Genomic DNA, 9704 nt, shown 5'->3' with positions numbered 1-9704 from the left:
TAGTTGAAAACTTAACCAATGGCAAAAGTGGAGGAGTGGATTTCTCTTGGAGTCTGTGATTCGTGGACCTCAGGATTCAGAGAGAGTACATTCCACCTCAAGGAGTCTTCATTCAACTTTCGGCCAAATCAGACACAAATTACAACTACGTCCCTTCAGTAAAAGTATTATAAGTTAAAAATCCAAATAAGTGTTACTAATAGAGTATGTTGTATTCAGTGAGTTGAAGTGAATTAAATAATTACTAAGTGAAAAAGTCTGAAGTGGTGTATGTGATTGTAGTGTAAGAATCTTCCTGCCCTGCATGAGCCAGACTCATATAAGACCCTGGGATAAGAACTCATCTCTACCCAATACAGAGCAGAACCCAGATACTCCAGTCTTTCCCTACTTGCGAAACACCTAATGGTAGTACAGGAAACGAACTCTCGCCTACCAGCACCAACAACCACAATTCTCCTCCCTTCCCACCTAACTTCTCGCCATCCACGAGAAGAGGGAGGAGGGCAGTAACTCCAGTGGAGGTGTCCAGACACAAGGTGCAGGTGAGCTGCAGCACCGGAAGGAAGGGATAGAGATAAAGAACTAATAAGTGACAAAAAGTCGGGCAAAAGGCAGTTATGAGTGATGCCGAACGTAGGGGCAACACAGAACAACGAAATGAGCGGTGGTGGAGCACAACATACAGCTGGAGGAGGATGGTGATAATAGTGTTGTACAGCCCACAGATCGATTTATGTGACAGAATGTGATCACAAGAAAACATGAAGCTGGACTGGGCAAGTGGTGGACCACAAAATGGCTTTCATTGTAATTAGTGATTAAGAACTATAAGTTTCATTTCTTTCTCTACATCAGTGGAATGTTCTCTTCAGTTGATGCAAAATTTGCAAATTACTACCACAAATGTAGATGTGCTTGTGCCTTATTGGGTGTTGCAAATCTATATTCCATTCATGTTCTGGGATATAGTTGAAATTGTTGCTCTCTTTTTTTCCTCTTTAAAAAATAAAAGGTTACATACAGTACATTCTGAGATAAAGTGGGAAGATCAGTCCAGTCTGTTATTCCATCCATATGTTTCTAGCTAAGAGTGGGAAGTCTATGACATAATAAGTATATGACTTTATAACAAAATTATGCAGGCAACAAGCAGAAGTCATACAAAATCATGAGAATGAGAATGTTCGCAACATCGGACAAGGCGAAGCCCGCCACAGAAAGTATAAGAGGCTTAAACTTGGCGGCGGTCAGGCACACGACCGTTCAAGTGACTAGACTGCCGTGGTGGCGAATAATACTAGAAATAGTGTGTAATCTGCTGTACTGAGCCTGGACTGACAGAGGCTTGTATATATTGTACATATAAGCAAGTAATAAGTATGTATTATAAATCTATATAAATACAGAGAGTGGACATATTAAAACAGACTGACTGACAAATGACAGACTCAACCTCTCGTCAGAGAGGGCGCCCCACATGGACAGGACAGAGAGGACTGACTGACCGTCAGTTGTAACATGACCTTGACCTTGAAATGCGTGATAATGTGGGATGTTCCCACAAAACTATAACAATGTTATTTTCCAAGGATTACAGAAATTTTATGATAATATTTAACCCATGAAATATAATTCGCAATGGACTTAAATAAAAAAAAAACGGAGAATTATTCACTCCGGGTAAACAATAAACGGAGGAACAAAATTTGGGTGAAAACACGGGAGAATCCGGGGAAAACGGGGTATATGGGAACCCTAATCTGTGTGCACATGTTGACTAAACTAATGGGAAGATGATTGGAATTGTAAGCCTCAAGAAGTATGTAAGAAATAAATAAATTCTGTCATTTGCTACACTTCGAAATCTGAAGTGTGATACACCTTCACGGTAATTTGAACTGTACTGCCACCTTTTGGAGCAAGGGTATGCAACTCAATGCTATTGGCGGGCAACACAGCCACTGCTGCCGCGGTGGACAGCTGCAATTCTCGTAACAAAAAAATGCTGCAGCCAGTGCCGAGGGCTCGGTCGGTAAGAAGGTATGCTATCATATCACCTGCCCTGTCGGTAAGAAAGTATGCTATTATACCACCAGCATTTTTTTTACTGCTCCCTCCCAAAAAATCGCTGGTTCACACATATAGCTAGAATTAATAATTGATGTAAATGAAATGTTCTTATTTTACAGGCACTGGTGAGAAACTTTCTCCCAATAAATAATGTTGCAACCTGATATCTTGTACTGCAGAGGTTCTTACTCCGTTGTGTGTTTTCTGTTTTCGAACTGAGTTTAATATCACTTCACTCAAAACCATCTGAAGGGGAATGAGTTAAATGATATTAAACTCAGTTTGAAAACAGAAAACACACAACGGAGTAAGAACCTCTGCAGTACAAGATATCAGGTTGCAACATTATTTATCGGGAGAAAGTTTCTCACCAGTGCCTGTAAAATAAGANCATTGCATAGCAAGCTGCACTTAATTTAGGTATAGTTTGTTCTATATGTATTTTCCAAGACATTGGATTAAGCAACACATAGTGATTACACCATGAATTAAAACAGACATACCGTGCTGGATCCCTTGGAAAACTGAAGAATCTTATGCCTTCCTTGCTGGATGACAAGCACGCAGCAGCAACACAAGTTTTTGACACTTTTATGCTGCAAGAAGCAATACAAAAATTATAACACCGTCACGGTACTCTTAGAACTCCTTCACATTCAACAGACAATCTCTGGGATAAACCGAAAATTGCAGAACATATCAAAAAAATATCATTTAGATGACAGTACATGATAACCTAAAAAAATTTAGGCTTGAAAGAATTCTATATGTTTCTCATTATATTTGTGCTAGTAAGCATAACATTCATATACACAAATAATATGTTTAATATGGAGCTGTAATTTCGTTCGCAAATGTCTACTTTCGTTTCGCAACCACATCAAATAAACAATCATACTTACCAGTTTCCATATTATGCACCACGATAACCGCAAGTAATTATGGGTATTCAAATTGGTTTGTTTAGGCTCTCTGATTGGTCGAGACCTGCGTGTAGTTACTGCAGACATTCGTAGAGGCAGTAGTTACCAGTTACCGTGTTGCCCTTTCCCCTATTCAAGATTCCACCCCCTGTTTTGGAGGAAGTTGCATCTAGATACTTAATCTGCTACAAAATACAAATTACTTGAAATTTTGCCTACAAAGATGGGTCGTTACGGTCGTTACGTCGTTGCATCAGCTGATTGCAAAAGAAAAGTAAGTATGGCGTCTGCTGTAGAGACTATTTCTAGTAATCGATGTAAAATATTAATTATTGGTGCAGGAATGGCTGGCTTGTCTGCTGCTGGTCACCTAGTTAAAAATGGCGTTACAGATTTCAAAATATTAGAAGCAAGAAACAGGATCGGGGGAAGAATAGTGTCAACAAATACAGGTATACATAACCTCACCTGTATTTTTCTTAGGTTATGATTCTACTGGCAGTATGTACTGCAGAATAAATTTTTCAGTATTGACACTATCATTCGTTTTATATGAAACATGCAGTTTTATCTCCACTGCTTTAACTGTCATTACGGTTATTCTTGTATTTCAGGTAACCATAAAATCGAGCTCGGCGCAAATTGGATACACGGTGTTCTAGGAAACCCTGTGTATTTGATTGCAATGGTAAACTGTTTAATTGATATTGTACATGTTCCCTCGCCACATAAAGTACTAGCTGCTACCGAAGAAGGAAAACAAATACCATTTCAAGTGATGCAGGTTAGCAGCTTTGTAAATGTCATTCCAGTTTCAGTTGTTTCACAGAATGCTGTCTTCAGTGTTTGCATTTTTATGGAAAGTAATTTTTGCAAAAGCCAATTATATATGGTGTTACATTTATAATTTTATGAAGCTGAGGCAGGATTCTATGATGAATAATTTGACATGAATATTATGATACCTATGGAATATTACAGACATAAATTGATTGCTGGTTCTTATGAAATATTTCTAAGTCCCAAGATATTGTTTTATACTGCTTTAAAATTACTTGTCACTGCTATAGTGTTTACAATACTTATATCCCTGTTTGTAGACTTTAAAACTTTTAAATTGTAGGAATATTGCAAGATAGGTTGAACCATGCAGGGTGATAATAAAAATAACATCAGTATTAATACAGAAGTCATATTGGAAGGTCTTCAGTCATTCATAACATTACAGGAAGTATGAATAATGTCAAATACAAATCCATTTTTATACCCTTGCTTTTCTGTGCACACACCAGTAATCACAGGATTTCTGGTATAATCTGCAAGGAATATTTTCATTTATTTATTTTAGCCCTAGCTAAATGAGTGTCACTTCCATTATATCTTCATTGCTTGTAAATTTATATCTGAAGGGTAATGGACTGAATTAAGGTATTTGTGGCCATAGCCTCAAATTTCATACAATTTCAATTTCTAGGGTCTTCTGTCAGTCTTATAAGGAAAATTGTTGTTGAGTAAAGTGATGCTGTGTTTTTTTTAATTCGTATAGTGGAGGGTGGAGTCCAGCTGGGTTCACTTGGAATGTTGGCCGCTGATTTGCCTGTTGTACCTGCCCCTAGTGATTATGATGAAGGAGAACTTGGTGGAATGAAGTTTGGCAGGGGAAACCGAAGTACTCAGAGAAAACCTGCCCCAGTGGGAAGCCAGTGACTAACCGCTTCAGCTATGGCGCGGTCTCGATGCTGTGGTTTGCTCAAATTGTGGAGTGTATAGCTATTTTGTATATGTTGCCATAGTTTATATCTTCTGAAATTATATGAGGTTTGGTCTCAGCGCTTCTAAACTTCAGCATCGCCAGACATGCTGAATTAAATTCTAGGACAAGTTGTTCAATTTGATGGTGCCTCCATATCTGAGCAATAGAAACAGCATTATAGGTTCCTGAAATGCCAAATAAGGACACTTTCTATAATGTGGTATAGAGAGAGTTACTGAAAAATTTGAAAGCTACACTTTCATTAGAATCTAACTGTTGAATTTCAGACTGTTATTTCCAGGGTTACGCAATTTTCAGTTTGTTTTGTCATGATAATTGGATGTTTATTTCATGTGACCCATAACAGAACTGTAGGCATAGCACTAAATTCAGAGAAGTGAAGTAATTCTAATTGTAATATTTAATGCAGGTACCAAAATGTGTTGCTAATGATAGGATTTTTGAAGTTAATTTGTGATTCTGATCTTGGATGTTCATATTGTTCCAGGAGATATGTGATGCATATGTTTGCTTTTTTCGTCACTGTGAAGAATACTTCCTGTGCCATTACTCGCCTCCAACAGGTATTAACAGTGAGGGTGAACACATATCTCTTGAAGCAGAATTGTATCTTGACAGGTCATCTAACGACGCGGAACGGCATTTACGCCAGCCTATCTTCGACTGTTTACTGAAACGTGAAACATGCATCACAGGCTGTCACAGTATGGATAAGATCGACTTACTAGAATTGGGTAGCTACACAGAACTCCAAGGTGATAATATTGTTCTTCCGTCTGGATACAGCAGTATTCTCAAACTTGTTTCAGGAGAGATCCCACAAGGAAACGTCTGTAAGAGACAAGCTGTCACAATGATACGGTGGCATTATGCAGATGAATCTATATCTGCCGACATCACAATTTGTGGTGGGGACTCTGGAATTGATCTCCTTGCCAGACGTGTCCCTGGGAATGCGTCTGATGATTCAGACAGAACAGTGAATGGTGGACAGCCAAGAAGAGCGTCAGAAGTGTTTAGTCGTGGTGGTAGCAGTTAAAAAGAATTTAAATCTACTGTTACAGAAGATCACAAAATTAGAACAGTGTGAGAAAGGTTGCGAAGAAACGTCAGAAGATAACAGTGAAAATAAAGCAACGAACACAAGTGAAAGTGGTGGAACCTCGTCAGCTTCTTTCTGTCAGAGACATAATCATGATGGTAATAGTGAATCGTCTCAGTCAAAATCCATTGAACTTGTACCAAATGCGGAAATTGTCTGTGAAGATGGGTCACATTACTATGCAGATCATGTGATTTGCACCGTTCCACTTGGAGTGCTTAAGGAGAAAGCTGCGACTCTTTTTTCACCTCCATTGCTTCAGTACAAACTTGACTCCATTGACAGGCTGCTGTTTGGTACAGTAGACAAAATCATCTTGGAATTGACAGACCATTTCTGAATGCAGATGTCTCTGAGGGAATGCTGCTTTGGGAGACAAATATAGAGGCTGTTGTAGGTGAGTAAACTGCAGTTACTGGTGTGTGATTGGTTGCATCGAGCATAGCCAGTCTCTCTCTCTTTCTGGCAGATTTTCAAGAAATATAGGTGCAACTTCAATATTTGGGGCCCAGAATGAAATTAAAAAATACTGTGGACTAACAACCTAATAAGAAAAAAGAGGAATTAGCCCTTTTTTGTCAAACATATGTAAGTTTTTACAAGCCTAGACTATGTACTATCTGTTCTAAAAAGTGAAGGTTATAACCTACTCATTCACCAAAAGCAGAAGGTATATTGTGTATAGAACCATATATCCTCCCTTCATTGCAGCGCATGTTGTTGCCACAAGCAGAAATGTAGATACAGATCATCGTAAAGGAAGTTGCACATTTTTCAAAGATCCCTCATGGTACAGCATTAATGCCTCTACTGTTACTGATATGAGAAATTTACATTGTCATTATTCTGGTACTGACGATGATAAGGAATTGCAATTTGCATAGCTTAAGTAGGATGACATTTATTTATTACAAGTACTTAATGGGCATGGCTTCCTTTTAGTGAAAAGTTACTCTGAATATTGAAGGAAAGATGTTGTTATTACACTGTCACATTTCTTTAATTGATTAGAAATAATCTAGTTGAATATGGTTGACAGATTTGTTATAAAAAAGTGCAGGAGTAGGATTAATTGCATCAATTTTTTTTTTGTGTGGATAAGATTGCAAATGTATTTCTCATTTCCCTTAATTTAAAGGCACTAATCAGAAATACTGTGGCCTCATTTAATATTACTCTCTACAGACAATAGCATATGATAAGCGTGACAGTATAATGAATAGTTTTTGTGAGACATAATGAGCAAAAGAAGAATTGAAAGGAAAATAGAGGATATACTTGGAGAGGATCAGTTTGGATTTAGAAGAGGAAAATGAACCAGGGATGCAATTGGGATGATGAGAATTATAGCAGAATGAACTTTGGAGATAGATGAAGAACTGTGTGCTTGCTTTATGGACTGGTAGAAGGCATTTGACTGTGTAAATTGGACCAAATTAATGCAGATCCTAAAGGAAGTAGGTATTGATTGGCGTGAAAGAAGATTGATTAGTAAATTGTACATGTGCGACTTGACAGAGGGGAGACAAAAAGTGTGAAGAGTTCGACAAGGATGCTGTTTATCACCAATTCTGTTCAACTTGTACAGCGAATGCCTTACCAAGGAAGCTCTGGATGGGCTTGGAGACTTCAAATTAGGAGAGTGAATTATTCAAACTGTGTTAATGGCTAAGGAAGAAACTGTGCTACAGGGTATGATTGATAGACTAATCAAAATTGGAAGGTGCTATGGCATGGAAATGAATGTGGAAAAAACAAAAGTAATGATAATTTCGAGACAACCAACCCCAGTCACAAGAAAGAGAGACCCAAAACAACTGGAGAATGTGAAATTTTTTAAATATTTGGGTAGCTTGTTAACGATGATGGAAGGTGTACTTGTGAAATTAAATCTAGGATTGCCATGGCAAAAGCTGCATTTAGCAAGAAGAAGAATCTTTTTACCAGCAAATTGGACTTAAATATGAGAAAGAAACTAGTGAAATGCTACATTTGGAGCATTGCTTTGTATGGGGCTGAAACTTGGACACTTAGGGCAGTAGATCAGAAACATCTGGAAAGCTTCGAAATGTGCTGGAGAAGGATGGAGAAGATCACTTGGACCGATTATGTGAGAAATGAAGAAGTGCTATTTAGAGTCAGTGAGCAGAGGAATATCCTACACGAAATAAGAAAACGGAAGGCTAATTGGATTGGTCATATCTTGCACGGTAACTGCCTTCTAAAAGAAGTTACTGAAGGAAAGATTGAGGGGCAGATAGAAGTAACCAGAAGACGAGGAAGAAGACGTAAGAAGATGCTGGATGACCTTGGGGACAGAAGAGGATATTCTCATTTGAAGGAGAAAGCTCTAGATCGCATCAAATGGAGGAACTGTTTTGGAAGAGACTGTGGACCTGTCGTCTTGACAAATTACAGATGAATGAATGAATGAATGAATGAGCAAATGAGAACAGATTAAATTTATGGAGTGTTTGCATCTTCCCATATTTCTGTCTAAAACCTAAAAATTAAAAATACAAAACTGTAATTTTTCCAAGCGTGGAACTTGTCTTTCACACTGAAATAAGAACGTATATTTAGGGTGTGTGCGAACAGGGTGATGAAGAATACATTTGTAATGAAGTGAGGAAGAAACATGTTGCTGGAGGAATTTCAGCAACAGGGAAATCCATAATTTGTACTCTTCACAAAAAAAAATATTAGAGTCTAAATCAAACAGTATTATGTAAGTTAGAACATATAGCAACTGTTGCAGAGAAAAATGCAGAGAAAGTTTCAGTTGGAAAACCTGAAGGGAAGAAACCATTTGGAAGACCTAGGCACAGGTAGGAAGGTAATATTATAATAGATTTAAGTGGTTCAGAGTAAGGTTCATTAGCATGGACAAGGTAATGAAACATTTTATTCTGAAGGACTTGGTTCCATTGAGTTAACTGGTTGAAACAAGGTAAACTAAAATATAGTATGCATGTACATCTGTATTTATTACAAGTAACAGTGATTAATTGGAAGTGAATATATAGAAAGGAAACTCAGAAATGGAATGACAAAATTATGTAGCGGTATTTGATATTGATAAAAAATATTACATTCACTTGCAGAACTTGACGTTTATTAAGTTTGCTTAGTTTGTAAGTCCATTATGCATACCAAATAGTGGGTATCTTTTAAGATGAGTTAACAAGAAGATTCTTGAAATAAATTGTCATAAAATGAACTTGTGTGCCCAATCTTAAGAAACCTGCAATAGCCTTCATCTTGTTATGGCTCAGAGCTAATGTCTTTGTTATTTAATTAATAAGTAAATGCACAAAGATGAGCACAAAATCTTTCATGCCAGTTATTGGAGAACAGTACATACTTGATATTGGTTAGATCTTAAGTGTGAGTAGTTTTCTTTAATGGGGAAGCAAACAAAGGCTTATTGTATAATAATCTGTTCACTAGTGTAACTATTCACACTGTGTGGTTGGTATGGGTAAATATTACATCAAATGTAAGAGAAAAATGTAATCAATATTCTTGAGGAATTTCACAGTAAATAATATTATTAATTGGCAAATATTATTATTTTTAGTTATATTTATGCAGAAGTTATAATGAGAGAAACAGACCCTGTATATCTCTGGACATTTGAAAAAGATCACATTTTTCCCTAATCATAAAGTAATATAAATGTGAATGTTGAGTGTTTTGTGTAGTGTAGATTCATATTGTTGTCTTATTGGTTATGACACTGTTAGTCTGGAGTTACAGATGGGTACGAATGCTTCAGAGGAAAGTTCCACCTTTTTTGTGGTGTGTTTTATGATGTTTATGGTATCTCAGA

General features: G+C 37.3%; 1 pseudogene; it reads left to right on the top strand.

The window, feature by feature from the left end:
- Positions 1 to 3276: 3276 nt before the first annotated feature.
- Positions 3277 to 9704, top strand: part of LOC111872734 — a 7594-nt pseudogene continuing 1166 nt past the window's right edge.

The sequence above is a fragment of the Cryptotermes secundus genome, unplaced genomic scaffold (genome assembly GCF_002891405.2).
Source record: "Cryptotermes secundus unplaced genomic scaffold, Csec_1.0 scaffold2821, whole genome shotgun sequence".
In the NCBI taxonomy this organism is placed as follows: domain Eukaryota; kingdom Metazoa; phylum Arthropoda; class Insecta; order Blattodea; family Kalotermitidae; genus Cryptotermes; species Cryptotermes secundus.
Note: the sequence above shows the minus strand (reverse complement) of the source record. Positions and strands in the feature narration are given on the sequence as shown.